Below are 20,118 nucleotides of genomic sequence, written 5' to 3'. Positions count from 1 at the left end.
GATGTTTATTATTTATTCATTAAAAATGTGTCCTGCTTTTCTTTTTGCCAATCCAGATTTACAGGCTTTACAAATTACAGATATATGGCCTTTTCTCCTAGTATGCTTGGCTGTCCTTGAGTTGACACCAGAAAGAGAGGAGCCTGGGGCTTTAGCCTGAGTTGTTGCACTGACTTGGGATGCTTCCCACTCCTTCTGATGCCCCCATGGTCTATGAGTTGGGCATCATATATAAAGGAAGTAAGAGCTCTTTTCACATGTTATATGACGTAGAGGGTGGCACAAAAATATCAGTACCTAGTCAATCATAGGAATTGATTCAGTCTAGGACTGTGATTCCAAAGATACTTCTATTAGAAATACATCCTGCCTAAATCAATGGGATTTACTTCCAAGCAAACATGGTTAATATGGAGATGTATACTTGACATTTTTAATTTCAGTTCCTCTACATTTCAGATCAAATGTATATACATTTCATTATATCTTATTACCAACTTAAAAAAAAAAAAACCCTCTCAAGTGTTTGACTATTTCAGAGCCTGGAAATTTGTAAGGCATAATCACTTGTCTGCAGTTGAGTGCCTGTGTATGTGTGTGTTTGTGCAAGATGTTGTCATGCACCATTAATACTAACTGAGAAGTTGTTGATGAGCTGACGATTTTGAAACGGGGAAAGGAGGAAACATTTGTGCAGTTTTGGAGTAAATGAAGAACTAATCTTTTAAAAGTTGTAATAGGCCCATCAACAGCTATTAGTATATATGAACTGTGAGAGGGGAAAATAGACTGTCCTCTGACTGCTGCCACCAGGGAATGACTGAAAAGGAACAGACACATTCTAAATTATCTTCACATTTCTTGAAAATCTAGTAAGGCCATAGTCAAAGTGCTGGTTGAGTTCTAGTTGAACAATCCTCTGCACAGTATGAGGAACTTTAACTTCCCTCTCATGAGATATGGTCATGCTGGTGCATCATTGAAACAACAGTGGCAGGGACTTATGGAAAATGTCCATACAGAACAAATTCTGACTTCATTCTAGCCCTATTCACACATTATGCTGTACATTCATTAAGAACATAAGAACAACCCTGCTGGATAACCCGAGGCCTGTCTAGTCCAGCATCCTGTTTCACACAATGGCCCAGCAGGTGCCTTTGAGAAGCCCACAGGCAAGAGGTGAGGGCACACCCTCTCTCCAGCTGTTGATCCCTGCAACTGGTATATAGAGGCACCTTGCCTCTGAAGCTGGAGGTGTAGGGGTGTGCACTGGACTGGACTCAAACTGCAACTCCCCCCAACCCCCTCCCCTGGTTTGGTTTGGTCTGGGGGGGCGTCACGATGATTATTATTATTTGATTGGTTGGCAAAGATGATCCCTGCCCGTGCTTTATTATAGATAGATAGGTTTCATTTGTATTAGTCATTCAAGTAAAGTGTGCCGTCAAGTCAATTTCTACTCCTGGAGCCCACAGAGCCCTGTGGTTTTCTTTGGTAGAATACAGGAGGGGTTACCATTGCCTCCTCCCGCACAGTGTGAGATGATGCCTTTAAGCATCTTCCTATAGTGCTGCTGCTTGATATAAGTGTTTCTCCATCATCTGGGAAACATACCAGAGGGGATTTGAACTGGCAACCTCTGACTTGCTAGCCAAGTCATTTCCCCGCTGTGCCACTTAAGGTGGTTAGACCACAGCAAAAATAAAACTGGTTAGAATACACAGCAGAGAAAGAAAAGTCAGGCAATCCATTATGCCATAGCAACAATAAAATAAGCAGTTAAAGAAAAATACAGCAGTTAAACTTAGTAGCAACAATCACCAGTAATAAAATACAATAGGAACCAAAGCACACACTATTGAAGTAAAATATTGTCATACAAATCTAAATATAAACAGTTAAAATAAAATATACAAGAAATAACTAAAACAACAACTTAAATTTAAGAATCCTGCCAGCAAGCCACATTTTCTTCCAAAAATTTATTCTAACATTAATTGCTACAGATAAAAAGTGAACAACCTTTGCGGTTACATATTATAACCCCTGACATCTCCACATAGTGTTGGTGAAGACTCCTGCCTGAAACCTTGGAGAAGTTGCTTCCAGTCACTGTAGACAATATTGATCTAGATGGACCAATGATCTGACTCAGTAGATGGCAGCTTCCTATTTTTAGCCTACTTTCCAGTAGGCTTATGAGATCACCCAGCATTGTGTGTGTGTGTGTGTGTGTGTGTCCATCTGTGTGTCATAATACATAATAATACTAAAAGGACTAGGAATACTAAAAATAGTAAAAACAGTCACACCTGAGAAATAGTAAAATAGTCTATGCAGTCAAAAAATGCATAAAAAGCATAAAAAGCTTTAAAAGGGGGGCATAAAGTTGTATGAAGGTTAAAAGACATTAAAAAACAGAAATATGTAAAATATATAAAATCCTGAGTAATAAATCTAGAAACATGAATTGAGGGATATGAGGAGCATTAAAAAGGAGGCATGTGAGCAATCGCAAGGCCTGCCCAGAGTCACTGGGAGTCAGATTAAGGTTGATAGGACTCACTGCCCATCATCCGCCGATAAACTGCAGAAGATATAGGGCAGATAAGCATGCATGAACTGGTCTTCTTAAGGAGGGAGTCTGAAGGAATGAACCAAAACAATGTGACAGGAGATGATGTTCTGATTCTAAATTAAGAATTAACAAATCACTGGGTCTGGATGACATCCATCCAAGAGTTCTTAAAGAACTCAAATGTGAAATGGCTGCTATTCTTATAAAAATGCTTAACTTGCCCGTAAAATCAGTCTTCAGTGTCAGAGGACTGGCATGTAGCTAATGCAAAATTGTTTTCTAAAACAGGATCCAGGGCGGGGGGAGGAGATTATAGGCCAGTTTGCTGAATGCCTTTTCTGGACAAACTGGTGGAAAGCATAGTGAAAAATAAAGCCTCCATCTAAACTACAAATTGTGCATTGGATACCCTTCCATGCACACATGGAGGGGAGATGAGTTTTTTGGTGATCACTCTTTTTCTCTGCAGCTGTGTCTTTTGAAAATATGTTCCTGAGTGTTGTCAGAATATAGAAGCATATCTTTTTGGGAGACGAAGATGGTTGCAGAGAGGAGAGTATCAATGAAAATAAACCCTTGGTGCATGTGGAAATATTTCCTGTATATAGTGCTTAGTTTGGATGTAGACCACAGTTATATAGAAGAACAAGCCTTGCTATAGAAGAATCAGCATGGCTTTTGCAAATCCATGTCTTGCCTCACTAGCTTTTAGAGTTCTTTGTGAGAATGAGGCATATGGATAGAGGTGATCCAGTTGACACTGTATATTTGGACTTTTAAAAAGCTTTGGGCAAAGTCCTTCACTAAACACTCTTGAATAAATTTAGGAGTCATGGGATATGAACATGGTCCTTCAGTGGTCTGGTAACTAATTAAAAGAACAGGAAGCAGAGAGTAGGAATGCATGGATGGTTTTCACAATGGTGGGAAGTAAGAAGTGGATCCCCCAAAGGATCCATAGTACTGGGATTATTGCTTTTCAACTTAGAATCAGAGGACAGGTTCTCATGACTGCTGGATTCATGGCTGAATGCTGTTTGCCCATATTGGTGTGATCTTGTGAACCTGTACCACACTGGCAATCTCAGTTCCATCCTGGGGCAAAAACCAGCATCAGAGATCTAGGATCTGAAGTTGAATGGTAGAGCACGGAATGCTCAAAACCAAGATCCATTGATCATGTGAACCCTCACCTCTCATCTTTCCTGGTTAGCTGCAACACTACATAGCCTCACCTGCATGTCTACCATTGACCTGCACCTACAGCGGATGCCACACATGGGCACTCTAGCATCCCACCCCGTATTCCATGGCTCCCAAGCCTGAACAGCTTTGGTACACTCTGCCTGGCAGCACAACACAACACACTTTATTTTTATTTATTTATTATTATTATTTTATTTTATTATTAAAACTTTTATACCACCCTTCCAAAAGGCTCACTTACCTGCAATGCCCACCTGAACCTGGCTTACTGTCTACACTCCCACCCCTTCAAGTTACAGCACAGGTTGCCATGGCCCAGCAGCCCTACACTCCACAGACAGATGCTGGCAGGGGGACCTGGCCACCTATGCAATAGCAGCCAGCTCTACTGCCTGTTGGATCAGTAGCTTGGGATTCTGCTTGCCCACTTAGGGGGCATGGGGAGTGGGGGGTTTGTGTGTGTGATTCTGCAACATGTAACTGGGGTGGGACAGGGCTAGAATGTGTTTAGCCTGGTGGCTCCTGCTCCTTTCCTTTGAGGATGCCATTAGTTGGAGGAAGTTACCAGGGATTGTTGATTTCTGTCGTTACACCAGTGAAGTTGGGGACCAAAGCCCCTTTCCAAAAATTGCACTCCCCATGTAAAGCACTGGGAGTGGTGCAAATCAGGCTGAGAACAATTAATTTGCACTGGCGTTGAGAGGAGATGCCATGTTGATGGGGAGTGGGAAATTTGTGGGTCAGTGTCGGCATACAACTGCCTGCTAAGTCAGCCAGAGAGCGATATGTCCCTGGAGAAGATAACTTCCCCTTGCCTCTGAACAACTGTCATAGTTTGGTGGTATCCATCGATCCATCGATCCATCCATTCATTGGATTTCTATACCGCCCTTCCAAAAATGGGTCAGGGTGGTTTACACAGAGAAATATAATTAAATAAGATGGCTCCCTGTCCCCAAAGGGCTCACAATCTAAAAAGAAACGTAAGATAGACACCAGCAACAGTCACTGGAGGTACTGTGCTGGGGGTGGATAGGGCCAGTTACTCTCCCCCTGCTAACCTTACTCTTACCTCAGCATATAGTCCTCTCTGCCTGTAAAAGGAACCAATACAAATAGCTGGAGTGAGGGTCAGAGTTCTTTTGAACATGTCCAGCACACTGGCATAGTGCATGTGTGTGTGCAAACTGCCCAGATACTCAAGTTTTGGGCAGTATAGAAATATTTCAGGTGAATGAATGAATGAATGAATGAATGAATGAATAGAATCACCATGTTAAAAGGTGCCTCTTTGCCAAGTTAACTTCACCGTTCTCTCCTAGGCAGCACCCCTGACCATCCTGCTCACTGGCAGTGCCCCTGGTAGGGTGCCAGACACCTCTATACAGGATGCCCTGGGGTTCTTGGATCTGACTTATCCAACTTCAGGGCTCAAATAGGGCTTGTTGATTGAACAACCCAACTGTCTGTGCAGTCCTGGAGAGCCCTGTAATTGCAAGGGAGTAATGGCAGGAAAAAAAGAGTATGCCAATGCCTTCATCTCCTGTCTGCGGGCTTCCAAGAGGCATCTGGTTGGGCACAGTGTGAAATAAGCTGCTGGACAAGATTGGCTGATCCAGAAGGGCTTTTCTTATATGTTCATGTTCTTTTGCTAGATTCAGTTCAGCAGTGCTACCTGCCTCCTCCTTCTCACCCATGTTAAAGCACAATCATTCATGTTGTCACACCAAACACTGGTGATCCATTTCAGAGGCCCTGGTTATCAGTGGGCCCTGTGCCACTTTGACAGATGCCTCATGATGCTAGCCCTTGGCACCAGTTCTGATAATAATCAACTGTACTGAGATTTGACTTAATTAGAAAGACTGAGTGTATAACAGCAAGTGAAATGTACTTGGAAGATGGGAATTATAAATGTTTCACGTTTCATAAACAACTATAAATACTTATGTAATGTTACTGATGCGTATTTATTTATTTATTATCATATTTTTATACTGTCTAATATGTAATTAGTTGTTTATTTATGATCTTAGATCAAACAGCAATACAAACAGAACATACTCAGTAAAGGGAAAAAAACTAAAACTAAAACTAAAATATTGTCACATACACAAAATCAAAAACCTTTGGCAGTAGCTGATTGCTGTTCTCTAGCCTCTCTTAATTTGGTCAACATATAACAGGATTTGGCAACCACCAAGGATATTGTTGGGTCCCTATCTTCTAGTAAACCTGTAAGAATCGTCTCCTCCGAGTGGCTTTTGAAACCTTTCAGGTACCGGGATAAGAGTAAGTCTCTTTCAGCAATATAAAGCGGACAATGTAACAGTGAATGCTTCAATGTTTCGGGAGCAGATCCTCAAGGGCATAGTCTCTCATCATTGGGTTTTCTCTCAAATTTCCCTGATAGCATCGCTGAGGGTAGGGCATTCAGGCGAGCTCTTGTAAACGCCCAGCACAGTTTTAGTGAATAGATTGCGTAAAAATAAGTGGCTGTGGCCCAGTCTTTCTTAGCGCTTAGCAGTTGGGGAGGCCTATTTATAGAGGCTCTTTTCTCCTGAAAGTTTATGTCCCTAAGTCTTTGTTTAACTAAGCATCTTGCCGTTGACTCACCATACTGTAACAGTTGTGCTGGGCAGAGGCCCATCCTCTGGAGTCTCTCCTCAACCACCTTGCACCAACAGGGTTGTGGGGTAGCAGCAAGGAGGTTAGGTATAAGTCCTACCAGGTAAAGATAAGTCTTAATCCAATACAGGATGATAAGAAGCCAGGCCCTAGTCTCCAATTTCAAAAGCCCAGTCTCCAGCTGTATTAAGGAATTTGGGACGCATTTTGGTACCCCAACAGCGATCTCAGAAAGCCAGATTGGACTTTTTCTAAAGCTTGTAGGTCTTTTAGCAGTCTAACCTGAACCCCGTATAGCAGCGGAGTTATCACTTTGGCCTGAAAGGCTTTATTTGCTGCCGGAATATAGCCACCACCTTGTGCCCAGAAAAATTTCCAAATTGCCACAGAAGATCGGGTGGCATTCAATTTAGCGGCACTGGTGTGCATAGAAGAACACCCATTGAATTGGAACACCACCCCCAGGTATCTGTAAGACTTCACCTGCTCTACTCTAGCTCCACCTATAGACCATCTGAAGCTCCTTTGCTTCTTTGCAAATCTCACGATTTTGGTTTGGTGTAATTAATTTCCAAAAATCCCTCTTTGCAGTGCAGACTCTGGCATTCTAGCTCTCTTTTTAGGCCAATTCTGGTCTGTGACAGTAAGGCCGTGTCATCTGCATACATGAGGATAGGTAAACACCTATCCCCTATCTTTGGCGCATGAGTTTCAGCTTGCCGTAGGTGGGTGATTAGGCCGTTTACAAAGAAATTGAAAAGAGCTGGTGCTAATATGCATCCCTGCCGGACCCCCCTTCCTACAGGGATCTCTCTGGATAAATGGCCATTATAATCACATTTTACTCGCAGACTTGTGTTCTCATACAGTTTATACATTAGAGTTAGCAATCTCTTATCAATAGAAGAGTTTGTGAATTTCTCCCAGAGAGCGTCCCTGGATATTGAGTCAAAGGCACTCTTAAAATCTATAAAGGCAACATATAACGGCGCCTCTCTGCCCTCAACATATTTCTCTATTAAATATTGAAGGACCAAGCAGTGATCCATCACTGATCTTCCTTTTCTGAACCCAGCTTGTTATAGTTCTAGAATGGTTTTTTTTCTCCATCCAGTCCAACAATTTGAAGTTTAGATGTTTAGCATATAACTTACTGATTACGCTTAATAGACTTATGGGTCTGTAATGTAAGTGAACATGGAGGCTAAGAGCAGAGCCCACCAGCTGGCGTTGGCCCTTAAAAAGTTGGGGGGGATATAATCTTTTCCAGTGGATTTACCTCTCTTTAGCTGTCCAATCAAATCCTCCACTTCTTCAGTGGTAACTAGAGGCCATACAGGTAACTCCTCCAGAGGAATGCTAAGCCGAAATGGAGAGATTAAGTGTAGTGGGGCAGCATAGATTTTAGTGAAATGGTTTATACATCTTTCCTTCGGAATTGAAATCTGTCTAGGGAGCGAATTAGCCCCGGATACTAAGCGCCAGAAACTGGCTTCATCCTTATTATTAAGGGCCGTTATAAGTTCTATCCACTGTCTTTCTTTCAGGGCCTCCTTTTTGGCTCTAATCAGAGCCTTGTAATTTCCCTTACACTGTTTGAGTTTCTTATCTAGGGTTAAGGTATTATTTATTTTGCGGTCAGCAGAGAGTTGTAGCAGTACTTTTTTCTCCTTTTTACAGTCCTGGTCAAACCAGGGTTTATTATAAGATACATGTGAGGCATCTTTGGCTTGAGTGCCTCTGACCAATAAAGGGATAAGTAAAGAGGTCAAGGCTTCATAACTAGCAGTCACATCAGTCTGGGACACCTGCGCCCCTTCGGGGGCAGGTCCCTTGCGCCGTTTAATACAGGCTAGGGTTATTTTTTTTTTTTTGGTGCTCCTCCATTCCTGCTTCTGAGTAACACCAGTTCGTGAGTCTGGCCTCCAGCTCTGGGGACCACTTGATCCTCTGGCCCAAAACAGAGGATTTCATCTCTGAGTCACCCCTGCGCTTGGATGAGGGTTCTGTGATCCCCTTGTTGGTTAGAAAGCAAGTGACCCTCAGATGGAAATGGTCACTCTCAGGCCTTGGGATAACCTTCAGCTCTATTATTTTGTCTATGAGCCCCCTAGATACCATTACATAGTCTATTGTCAAACGTTTTGTACCGAGAAAAAAGGTAAATTGGCCAGGGCAGTCTCCTTTGATAGCTCCATTAAGAATATGGAGGTCTAATTTGTTAGTCAGCTGTACCAGCAGCCTGCCAGTAAAGTTACTGCCCTGGTCCCGTCTGATATGTATCTCTCTGGCGGTGTACAAAATTTAAAATATTTAAAAGTCACAAATTAAAATACATGACAATAAAAACAATAGAATAAAAGTATTAAAATAAGTTTTTAAAATTATTAAAATTAATTCTAATTAAAAGCCTGAGAAAACAGGAGGGTCTTGAAGTTCTTCCTGAGAACAAACAGAGAAGGAGATGCTCTTATTTCAGCAGGAAGCATTTTCCAAAGCCCTGGGGCAGCCTCAGAGAAAGCCCCATCTTGGGTCAACACCAAACGAGCCGGTGGCAACCATAACCAGACCTATCCAGAAGATCGTAACAGGAGGCAGGGTTTATAACAAAGGAGGTGCTGTCTTAAATAGCCTGGGCCCAAGCCATTAAGGGCTTTATAGGTAATAACCAGCACTTTTTATTTCACCCAGAAACATATTGGCAGACAGTACAGTTCTTTTAGAACCAGTATAATGTTGTCCCCTTGTGTTGTCTCAGAGACCAATCTGGCTGCTGCATTCTGTACCAATTGTAATTTCTGGACTACATACAAAGGCAGCCCCACATAGAGTGCATTACAATAGTCAAACCTGGAGATTACCAGCATATGTACCACTGTTTTAAAGTCATGAATTCACTTCTAGAAATGGACGTAGCTGATGTATCAACCAAAGCTGATAAAAAGCGCTCCTGGCCACGGCCTCAACCTGAGAAACCAGGGAGAGCTTTGGGTCTAGGAGCACTCGCAAGCTACGTACCTGATCTTTCAGGGGAGTGTAACCCCATCCAGAACAGGCAGATCTAACCCACCTCTTGGGTCCTGGCCCTCCACAGTCAGTACCTCCGTCTTATTTGGATTCAACTTCAGTTTGTTATCCCTCATCCAGCCCATTACTGCCTCCAGGCAGGCATCTAGGGAAGATATTCCATTTCCTGATGAGGTCAGCATGGAGAAGTAAATCTAGGTGTCATCAGCATATTGATAACACCCAGCACCAAACCTCCTGATGATAACTCCCAGCGGTTTCATGTAGATGTTAAAAAGCATTGGAGACAGTGTGGAGCCTTGTGGGACTCCATACTTCAGTTCTCGCTTAGTGGAACAACAGTCTCCAAGTGACATCATCTGGAATCTGCCAAAGAGTTAGGAGCAGAACCACTGTAAGACAGTGCCACCCAATCCCACCTTCCTCAGGCATTCCAGAAGGATACCATGGTCAATGGTATCGAAAGCCGCAGAGAGATCCATAAGGATCAGCAGAGTCACACTCCCTCTGTCGATAGCCAGTTGGAGATCATCCACCAAACCAACCAAGGCAGTCTCAACCCCATAGCCTACACAAAAGCCAGTTTGGAATGTATCTAGATATTCTGTATCATCCAAAACTGCCTGTTGCTGAGCGGCCACCACCCGCTCAACCACCTTGCCCAACTATGGAAGATTAGAAACAGGTCTGTAATTAGTTAACTGAGGGATCCTCAGCTTTCTTCAAAAGTGGTCTAATAATAACCTCCTTAAGACAAGGAGGCATCCTGCCCTCCCTCAGAGAAGCGTTTATAATATTAACCAGACCCTCTCTGATAATATGATTATCAGATGAGATAAGTCAAGTTGGGCAAGGATCAAGAGAACAGGTTGTAGGACTCACAGTCCAAAGCAGTTTGTCCACTTCCTCATGAGTCACAAACTGAAAATGATCCAATCTAATCCCATAAGAGGACTTGCTGGACACCTCCACAGTATAACTGTGGAATCCAGCTTGGCCCGAATCTGAGAGATGTTATCAGCAAAAAAGTTGTTAAAGATGTCATGGGTGAGTGACCAATGGTTCCAAGTTTAAATTCAAGGGGGCAGGGGTACATACTAGCCCCCTCACAACCCTAAACATCTCAGCTGGATGTGAATTTGCAGAAGCAATGCAGACAGAAAAGAACTGCTTCTTTGCTGTCCCTACTGCCAGAGCATAGGTCTTCAAATGTGTTCTGTGTTGTGCCCGATCAGACTTGCACCGGGTTTTCCTCCAGTTGCGCTCTAATAATCTAACTTTCCGCTTCAGCTCCCATAACTCATCCAAAAACCACGGGGCTGTCTTTAAAGCAAGTCGGAGAGGACGCTTAGGAGCTATTGTGTCTCCCACTCTAGTAAGTTCATTATTCCATCTTTGTACAAGAGCATCGACAGAATCATTAGCAGGGTCAACCCTAAACCCCTCCAAGGCTTCTTGGAATCCTATTGGATCCAATAACCTCCTTGGGCGGACCAATCTAATAGGTCCTTCATCCCTGCAGAGGTGGGTCATGGCTGTAAGCTCTATCTTAACCTGATGGTGATCCGTCCATGACAATAGGGAAGGTAACGGGGAGCAGGGCTATTCCATCTGCCTTGCTGGGACCTACCATTTAACCCCTTTGCCTCCTGTGGACATTCCAGCTGTGACGGAGTGCACCCTGCTTGTCGGCTGCCAAATTCCAGCTGGCTACTTGCCAGCCTCCCAGATTGCTGAAGTTCCATCACCTGCTGCCTGTCCTGGGAGCTGCTTGTGTGAGGAGTGGCTTCTGGGGCTTGCAAGCTTAAAAGCAAGGAGGCTCGCCATAGGCATAGCTGTTGGCGTGGCCGTCAGGCCACCTGTAGGCGGCTGCCGAAGCCAGCAGCCAAAGGGGGCTGGCCTTTGGAGCCGGGCCTTCGGGGGTGGGACTGAGGGCTGAGGGGTTGGGTTGGGCCAGGCCTCTTGCAGACATGTGTTTGGGCTCTCTTGAGTGGGATGGTGCTGGGGGTGTTCCTAGCAGTTCAGGGGCAGTTATTACTGTAGTGGTGGGGAATAGAAGAATTGGCGCTGGCAGAGCAGCTGGCCGTTACAGGGGAAGGGAAATCAGCAATTTAGTAACTGTTTCCACTTCCAACTGTTCTGTCAACTCTTCGGCCTCGGGGAACAGCTCCAATGACCCACAGAATCTGGCCTTGCTCCTCTGCAATGCCAGGTCAGTTCAGAATAAGACCGAAATTGTCCACAATTTGATCGTGGATGAGGGAGCTGACCTGGCATTTATAACCGAGACCTGGTTGGGGGAGGCGAGTAGTCCAGTGTGGGCTCAGCTTCTCCTACCAGGTTACTCTGTCATGGAGCAGGCCAGGGAAAGTGGGCAGTGGGGTGGAGTGGCTGTGGTCCATAAGAATACCATTTCCCTTACCAGGGCCCCTGTGAGACAGCTGACTTATATTGAGTGCACATTTTTGAGGCTGGGAACTAGGGATAGATTGGGGGTTCTGTTGGTTTACTGTCCACCTGGCTGCCCAACTGACTCCTTAACTGAGCTGACTGAGCTGGTCGCAGAGTTGGTGTTGGAGTCTCCTAGATTTTTAGTGCTGGGCGACTTCAATATCCACTTTGGGGCTGGCCTGTCTGGTGCGGCTCAGGAGTTCATAGCGGCCATGACAACTATGGGCCTATCCCAATTAGTTTCTGAACCAATTCACGTTGCCGGCCACACACTCGATTTGGTCTTTTGTTCAGATCAGGGGGGTGTTCCGTGGGTGGGGGATCTAGTGGTTTCCCCATTGTCATGGATGGAACACTACCTGGTTAAGGTTGGTCTCACAGCCACAATCCACCCCTGCAGGGGTGGTGGACATATTAGGGTGGTCCATCCAAAAAGGCTGCTGGACCCATTGGGATTTCAAAAGGCCCTGGAGGATTTTGATGTTGGTGCAGCCAGTGATTCTGTCGATGCCCTGGTGGGAACCTGGAACAGTGAACTCAACAGGGCAGTAAACATGATTGCTCCCAAGCGTCCCTTCCGACCTGCTGCAAAAATGGCCCCTTAGTATACTGAGGAGCTGTGGGGGCTGAAGCGCTTGGATAGGCGACTAGCGCGCAAGTGGAGGAGAACTCATTTCGAATCTGACAGGATTTAGCATGTGACCCATTTGAAGGCTTATGCGGTGGCAGTGCGTGCAGCGAAAAAGAGATTTTGGTCTGCGCGCATTGCGTCTGCAGGTTCACGATCGGTGGAGCTATCCCGGGTTGTGAGGAGTTTGGTTTCTGCTCCTTCTACTTCTAATCAGTCCCCGGAGTTGCTCTGCTGTGATGCCTTGAATGGGTTCTTTGCAAATAAGATCTCCTGTATTCAGGTCGACTTGGACTCCACTATTTCTGCAAGGCCTATGGAGGAGGTGTCCAGCAATCCCTCTTGCAGTATTAGATTAGATCAGTTTCAATCTGTGACTCCTGAGGATGTGGACAAGCTGCTTGAGGTGGTGAGGCCTACCACCTGTTCTCTGGATCCTTGCCCGACTTGGCTGCTTCTCTCTAGCAGGGAGATTGTTGGAGGTGGCCTAGTTAATATCATAAATGCATCGCTGAGGGAGGGTAGGGTGCCCCCCTGCCTGAAGGAGGCAATGGTTAGACCACTCTTAAAGAAGCCTTCCCTGGACCCCTTAGCGATGGACAGCTACAGGCCAATCTCCAATCTCCCTTGGTTGGGCAAGGTGATTGAGAGGGTGTTGGCCGACCAGCTCCAGGCAGTCTTGGAGGGAACTGATTATCTAGACCCATTTCAAACTAGCTTTAGAGCTGGCTATGGGGTTGAGACACCCTTGGTTGGCCTGACGGATGACCTTTACCGGGGAATCAACAGAGGGAGTGTGACTCTGCTGGTTCTTCTGGATCTCTCGGCGGCGTTCGATGCCATCGACCATGGTATCCTTCTGGATTGCCTGGGGGAGTAGGGGATAGGGGGCACTGCTTTGCAGTGGTTCTGTTCCTATCTCTCAGGTAGATTACAGATGGTGGAGCTTGGTGACAGTTGCTCCTCAAAACGGGAGCAGTTATATGGATTCCCTCAGGGCTCCATTCTGTCACCAATGCTTTTTAACATCTACATGCAACCGCTGGGTGAGGTCATCAGGAGGTTTGGTGCTGGGTGTTATCAGTATGCTGATGACACCCAAAATGAATTCTCCTTTTCATCTTCAGGAAATGGCACTCATTCTCTAAATGCCTGCCTACAGGCAGTAATGGGCTGGATGAGGGAGAACAAATTGAAGCTGAATCCAAGCAAGACGGAGGTGCTCATTGTGGGGGCTCAGAATCTGAGGGGTGAGTTAGATCTTCCTGTGCTGGATAGGGTTACACTCCCCCAGAAGGAGCAGGTGTGCAGCTTGGGAGTACTCCTGGACCCAGGCCTCACCCTTGTATCTCAGTTGGAGGCCATGGCCAGGAGTGCTTTCTATCTGCTTCAGCTGATTCGACAGCTGCGCCTATTCCTTGAAGAGGATGACCTCAAAACAGTGGTGCATTAGCTGGTAACCTCCCGGCTTGACTATTGCAATGCGCTCTACATGGGGCTGCCTTTGTACATAGTCCGGAAACTTCAGTTAGTTCAGAATGCAGCAGCCAGATTGGTCTCTGGGGCAACCCAGAGAGACCATATGATGCCTGTTTTGAAACAGTTACACTGGCTGCCGATATGTTTCCAGGCAAAATACAAAGTGTTGGTTATTACCTTTAAAGCCCTGAACGGCTTGGGTCCAAGACATCTTAGAGAGCGCCTTCTTTTACATGATCCCCACCGCACGTTAAGGTCATCTGGGAAGGTGCGTCTCCAGTTACCACTGGTTCGTTTGCTGGCGACTCAGAGGCAGGCCTTCTCTGTAGCTGCTCCTGGGCTGTGGAATGCACTCCCAGCAGAAATTCGTAATCTTAATACTTTACTGACTTTCAAGAGAGCCTTTAAATTTCAGCTGTTTGGCCTGGCCTTTCAGGGTTTTTAATTAGTTTTAATTGTTTTAATGTTAACCTGGTTTTCAGGGTTTTAATTGTTTTTATAGTTTAATTGTTTTTTAAGATTTTTTAAATTGGTGTTTATATTTGTATTTCTGTTTTAATTGTTTTTAATGATTTCTGTTTTTTAATTGTAAACCGCCCTGAGCCAGCTCGGAAGGGCAGTATAAAAACCGAATAATAAATAAATAAATAAATAAATAACTGGGGGGAAAGACAGGAGTCCCCACCCACAGAACACTTCCCTGATCAGAGCAAAAGACCAAATCAATCGTGTGACCAGCATCATGTGTTGGACCAGAGACCAGTTGGGATAGGCCCACAGTCAAAACGGTTGCTATGAACTCTTGAGCCGCCCACAAAAACCTGGTCCCAAAATGAACATTAAAGTCGCCCACCACCAACAACCTGTGCGACCCCAATACCAACTCAGAAACCAGGTCCATCAGCTCAATTAGGGACTCCACTGGACAGCGGGGTAATCAGTACACCAGCAGAAGTCCCTGTCTAGTCCTGGTCCATAGGCTTAGGTACACACATTCCTTATAGGCCAAATCCCTGACAGGGATCCTGGTAAGAGAGATGGTATTCTTATAGACCACAGCCACCCCACCTCCCTGACCACATCCTCTCACCCATGGAGTAGCCTTCTGGGAGAATCTGGGACCAAACTGGACCACTAGCCTCTACCGACCAGGTCTCCGTAATACATACCAGGTCAGCTCCTTCATCGATAATCATGTCATGGACTACCTCAGATTTATTTTGAACTGACCTGGCATTACAGAGTAATAAGGTGAGGTTATGTGGGTGAGTGGCATTGCTCTCCAGAATCAAAGAGGTGGTAGGCCTGCTGGAAGGGGCAACAGCAATTAAATTTCTGAATTCCCTTCCCCTATAACGGCCCGCAGACCTACAAATGCCATATATTCGTCGATTCCCCACCACCACTGGTATAGCTGCCCCAGGGTCATTCCCCACCTCCCCATCTCTGTTCAGCCCAAAACATATACCTGTACCAGGTCTAACTAAATACTGGGTAACAATGAAGTGAGCAGGAGTCTTCGTTCTAGGTGTTCAAGTTAATGTTAGTCCCAGCACTCAGTCTCACCCCCGAATGCCACCACCAAAGGCTGGCCCCCTTTGCTGGCTGCCTTCCGACGGCCTGTGCCAACTAGGGATGTGCAAACCGGTTCGGTTTGATGGTTTGAATTTGAACCGAACCAGGCATTGGGTTCAACCTACCAGTTCAAATTCGAACTGAATTGAGCCTTGTTCGATTTGAACTGATTCAAACTGGTTCGAACTATTTTGAGCCTCCGAAACTGGGTTGGGTGGTAGGCACCCTTGGGTTTTAATTTTTTAATGAACATTTTAAAAAGAAAAATACTTCAAAAATTCACCAATAATCAGAGAAGTGTCTGATTGCCTTGATGGTGCCTACCACCCACCCCAGTTTTTTGCCCCAGGTACTCCACATAGGGAATAATGGGCAATAATAAAAAAATTCAAAAATCATTAAAAATCACAGGACTGTCCGATTGCTTTGGGGTTTGGGTGGTTGTTGGCACCCATTGGTGCCTACCATCCAAACCAGTTTTGGAGGCTCAAACCGGTTCAAACCAGGTTCAAATTTGAACCGAACCAAAACTGAGCCTCCCCAGTTCAAATTCAAACCAAACTAGGCAAACTGGTTTTGTGCACATTCCTAGTGCCAACGGCTATGTCTCTGGCTGCAGCCCACCCTAATAAAGGCCAACAAATTGAAAGCCCAATGGGTGTGTCTCACCCCCCCCAATCGAGCAGTTTGGCCAGGTGTAGATTATCAAACACACAATTAGAGTGAGTTCAAGATAACAAACTGGCTGCAAAGAGGAAGAGGAAAGCACAGATAAGCCTCAGCTAGACCCTTTTCCCGCTCAGAAGAAAAGTGCAGCAAAGCAGCCACTTTAATTACGTGTGCATCACATTACAGAAATTTATTTCATTTCTCTAAGGTCACTATGTATTCACTGAGAGAGAGAGAGAGAGTGAGAGAGTGGCGGCGGGGGGGGGGGGGTGTGCATGTCCATGTGCAAGCCTGCTCCCTTTTCAACATTGTGAAATATGATAATACAAGTGTAAGCCTTAGTTTTAATAGAAGTGTCACATCAACTTCAGATCAAATTATCCAGTTTTAACAATTAAAGGAAATCAACTTACTCAAGGGAAAAAAATTAAAATAGTAAAAATCATTTGGTTGATGGCGTGTTCACTGAAATATCCATATGGTGTGAAGTGAAAATTCACATGCTACAATGATTTCTCCTTAGCTGTCATTAGATGTGCATCATGAGACAAAGATCCAGAATATTATTATTCCAATCCACCTGTGAGTCTACAGAGCAGCCAGGGCTGCGTGCTCATTGCCCTTTGAAAGAAGCTGGAGTCCTGCCAGTCAGCCATTTGGCAGGGAAAGAGAAGTAAGCAGGGTCTGGGGGAGGTGAGCTGAATATTTCTGGACTGAGTGCAGCTCATTGCTCAGCAGCTTCTCTTGGATCAGGCTGGGGACTCATGTCTACAGCAGCCATATGTGCATCCAGTTCCCATGCAGCTAGTAGTCTGCACAGAGGAAGCCTACTTCCCCATGACCCCTAGCTAGATTGGAGCAAGAGACTAGCTCTATAAAGACTTTAGAAACCAGTGCCTGCCAGGGATATTTTTAAATGTATAGAAGTCTAAGCCCATTGAGCTTTTTAAGCATATAATTCAATCCTTAAGCATATAAGTCCTGAAATGGTGTCTCTGATGCCATTAGAAAACATCAGCTGCCAGCTGCAGGTGGAAGGACCAAATCTGGCTCTCCAGCAGGGGTGTGTAAATATATTTGGGTACAAATTGATTTGTGCCCGAATCTAGCTGATTCGGGCAATTTGGAGACAGAAAAAAATCACCTCTCTATTCCATTGGCTAGTTTGGGGTCCAAATCGAGTCACGCCAAATTTGATTTGAATCGATTTGAGATTCAGATTCCTCCTATGAATTCCCCCAGATTCTCAGCTTTCATTTTAAAAAACAAAGCTAAGCTCTAGCCCTTGTAGAAGTGGAGTTATGGAGCAAAATGTGTGGTCACTATTTTTCAAATGTTTGAATTCTTTGGTGTATAGTAACTTTTCCACAATGAATCCCTGTGAGGCTTCATTACACACCTTCATTTCTTCTATTTATTTTGACTGTCTTTGGACAGTGCCAACTGTCAACTGCCATGTGCCAACTACACCCACCTTCCACCCGCAAGGCAGTGGGGTACTACTCAGTTTATGTTCTAGAAATTTTTTCAAGTGTTTAGATTCTTTGGTGTCTAATAACCGTTCCTCATAATGAAACCCTATGAGGATTCATTACACACCAAAGAGTCTAAACACCTCAAAAATTCCTAAAATATAAATTGAGTACCCAGTGGCTTGTGGGTTAGGGGGGATAGTTGGCACATGGGATGCCACTAATTCCCCACCCCCACCCACAAAGCAGTGGGGTCAAAATGAACAAAAGAAACAAAGGTGTGTAATGAAGACCCTGAAGAATCTAAGCACTTCAAAAATTCCTTTTTAAAAAGCCTGCAGGTGTGTGTGTTGTGTGTGTGTGTGTAGTTGGCACATAGCAGTTGACAGTTGGCACTGTCTAGTGACAGTCAAAATGAACAGAAGAAATGAAGGTGTGCAATGAATCCTCACAGGGATTCATTATGAGGAAAGGTTATTATACGCCAAGGATCTAAACACTTGAAAGATAGTGACTGCACATTTTTCTCCACAACTCCACTTCTCCAAGGACTAGAGCTTCGCTTAAAAAAAAAAAAAAAGCTGGGGATCCATGTTAGGTTTAGGATAGGATGACTTCAAATACCCATTATTTCCTATTGCAGAAATATACAAAATCAGTAAACTTTCAAAAATCATTAAAAATCAAGCAAGTGCCCCACTGCCTTGAAATCTGGGTGGTAGGTGGCACCCATGGGGACCTACCCACCACCCATATTTGGTGCCCCTAGGTCCTTTATAAGTGCTCTGAATCAATCCTGATCTGAATAAAATCAAATCCAAATCAAATCTGGGAAGATTTGAGGGGAAAGATTTGGACACAAAATAAATCAGGGGTGATTCAATTTGGGCACAAATTGAATAGGAAAAAATTGATTTGTGCATATCCCTACTCTCCAGTGTCCATCATGGAGAACTGCTTTGAGCAATGGCAAGTTTGTTAGTATGTTAAGATGTACTAATGATAAACAAGTAAACATTCAGGGATAGGGCTGTAGTTCAGTGGTAGAACATCTGCTTTGCATGCAGAAGGTCCCAAGGTCAATCCCTGGCATCTCCAGGTAGGACTGACAAAGACTCCTGATTGAAACCTTGCAGAGTTGCTGCCAGTCAGAGTAAACCAGGGCTGTACAACTCAGCCCTCATGCAAAGGTTGGCCTACAACTCCCATAAACCCTGACTACTGATCACTGTGGCTGGGGATTCGGGGAGTTGTAGTCCAAAAACAGCTGGAAGACCAAAGTTGTGCTGCCCTGGTGTAGACAGTACTGAGCTGGATGGACCAATGGTCTGAGCTAGATGGACCAATGGACTGACTCAGTACAAGGCAGCTTCCTATGTTCCTATTCTATTCACAGATACTTGATTTAGTAAGTCCCATTAACATTTTTTTTTTTAAAATAAATCCCCAATTTTCCTCATATGCCAGAACAGGCACAGTGATTTTTCAGGAAGAGTTACTGAAAATGAGATACTGTACTTGGTAAACAGCGATTGATGGAGTATACAATCTCAGTCTCCATGAGCCGGCAACTTACTGGTTTCAAGCACCTATCCCTATCAGCCAGCCTTGACTGGAAACATAGGCTCTTCTCTATCTACAGAATGTTATCTTAACAATGTGGCACTGAACTCTCCAGATCGCCCAATTAAAACAAAGAGAGAGATCTGAAGTTTCAAACAGGAAATGCTGAACTCTCAGCATATTCATTTTGTTTAATTGGAAAGCAAAGTATTAAGTTTGAAGCTCCACTGTAAGCAGTACACTTATTATTATACAAATGATTACAAACCATATGGCTGGTTTAAATATACTAATTGCATGAAGTGCTTACAATAAACAGGTGCTAGAACCGTGTTTTCACACCCTGTTGTTCATTTACAGCTTCCGAGAGGACCTTGCCTATACCACAGAGGACTCCCACACAGTTGCACAGGCTTCCAGCTGACACTGAAAGATCTCCTGCAAAGCCTGGTTCAGCCAGCAGCTGGCAATTTGTTCTTTCTTTTTATAGAAACTGGAGCGCTCTCTCTCTCTCTCTCTCTCTCTCTAATGGAATAAAAAATAAATAATGGGAAGCATGTAGCAAGAAAGAAACAAAGAACCCTGTATAGTCTTGTGCAGTTCTATAGGTGAAGTCCGATATAAGAAGCCTGACAATTCTATAATGCTGTTTTCATTGAAGCATTACCCAATATATATATCCGGTTCTGAATCGATTGATTGTGTTCTATTTCTGGAACTAATCCTATGGATGAGTGTGTGGACAAAGTGCATTTTCTCCTCCGCCCCCACCGCCCCTAAGTGACAATGAAATAGCCAGAATACAGGTAAATGTTGACAGAAAAGCAGGTTGGAAATAA

The 20,118-nt window shown here is 44.5% G+C and overlaps 1 long non-coding RNA gene across 1 annotated transcript in view; it reads left to right on the top strand.

Moving 5' to 3' along the window:
- Positions 1–19,791, top strand: part of LOC128348821 (uncharacterized) — a 35,742-nt gene extending 15,951 nt beyond the window's left edge. Inside the window, exons 2-3 of the long non-coding RNA XR_008318358.1 lie at positions 16,768–16,917; positions 19,640–19,791. This is a non-coding gene — a long non-coding RNA (uncharacterized LOC128348821). The remainder of the gene's footprint in view (positions 1–16,767; positions 16,918–19,639) is intronic.
- Positions 19,792–20,118: the final 327 nt, after the last annotated feature.

The sequence above is a fragment of the Hemicordylus capensis genome, chromosome 3 (genome assembly GCF_027244095.1).
Source record: "Hemicordylus capensis ecotype Gifberg chromosome 3, rHemCap1.1.pri, whole genome shotgun sequence".
NCBI classification, from domain to species: domain Eukaryota; kingdom Metazoa; phylum Chordata; class Lepidosauria; order Squamata; family Cordylidae; genus Hemicordylus; species Hemicordylus capensis.
This window is presented reverse-complemented; position numbering and strand designations above follow the sequence as displayed.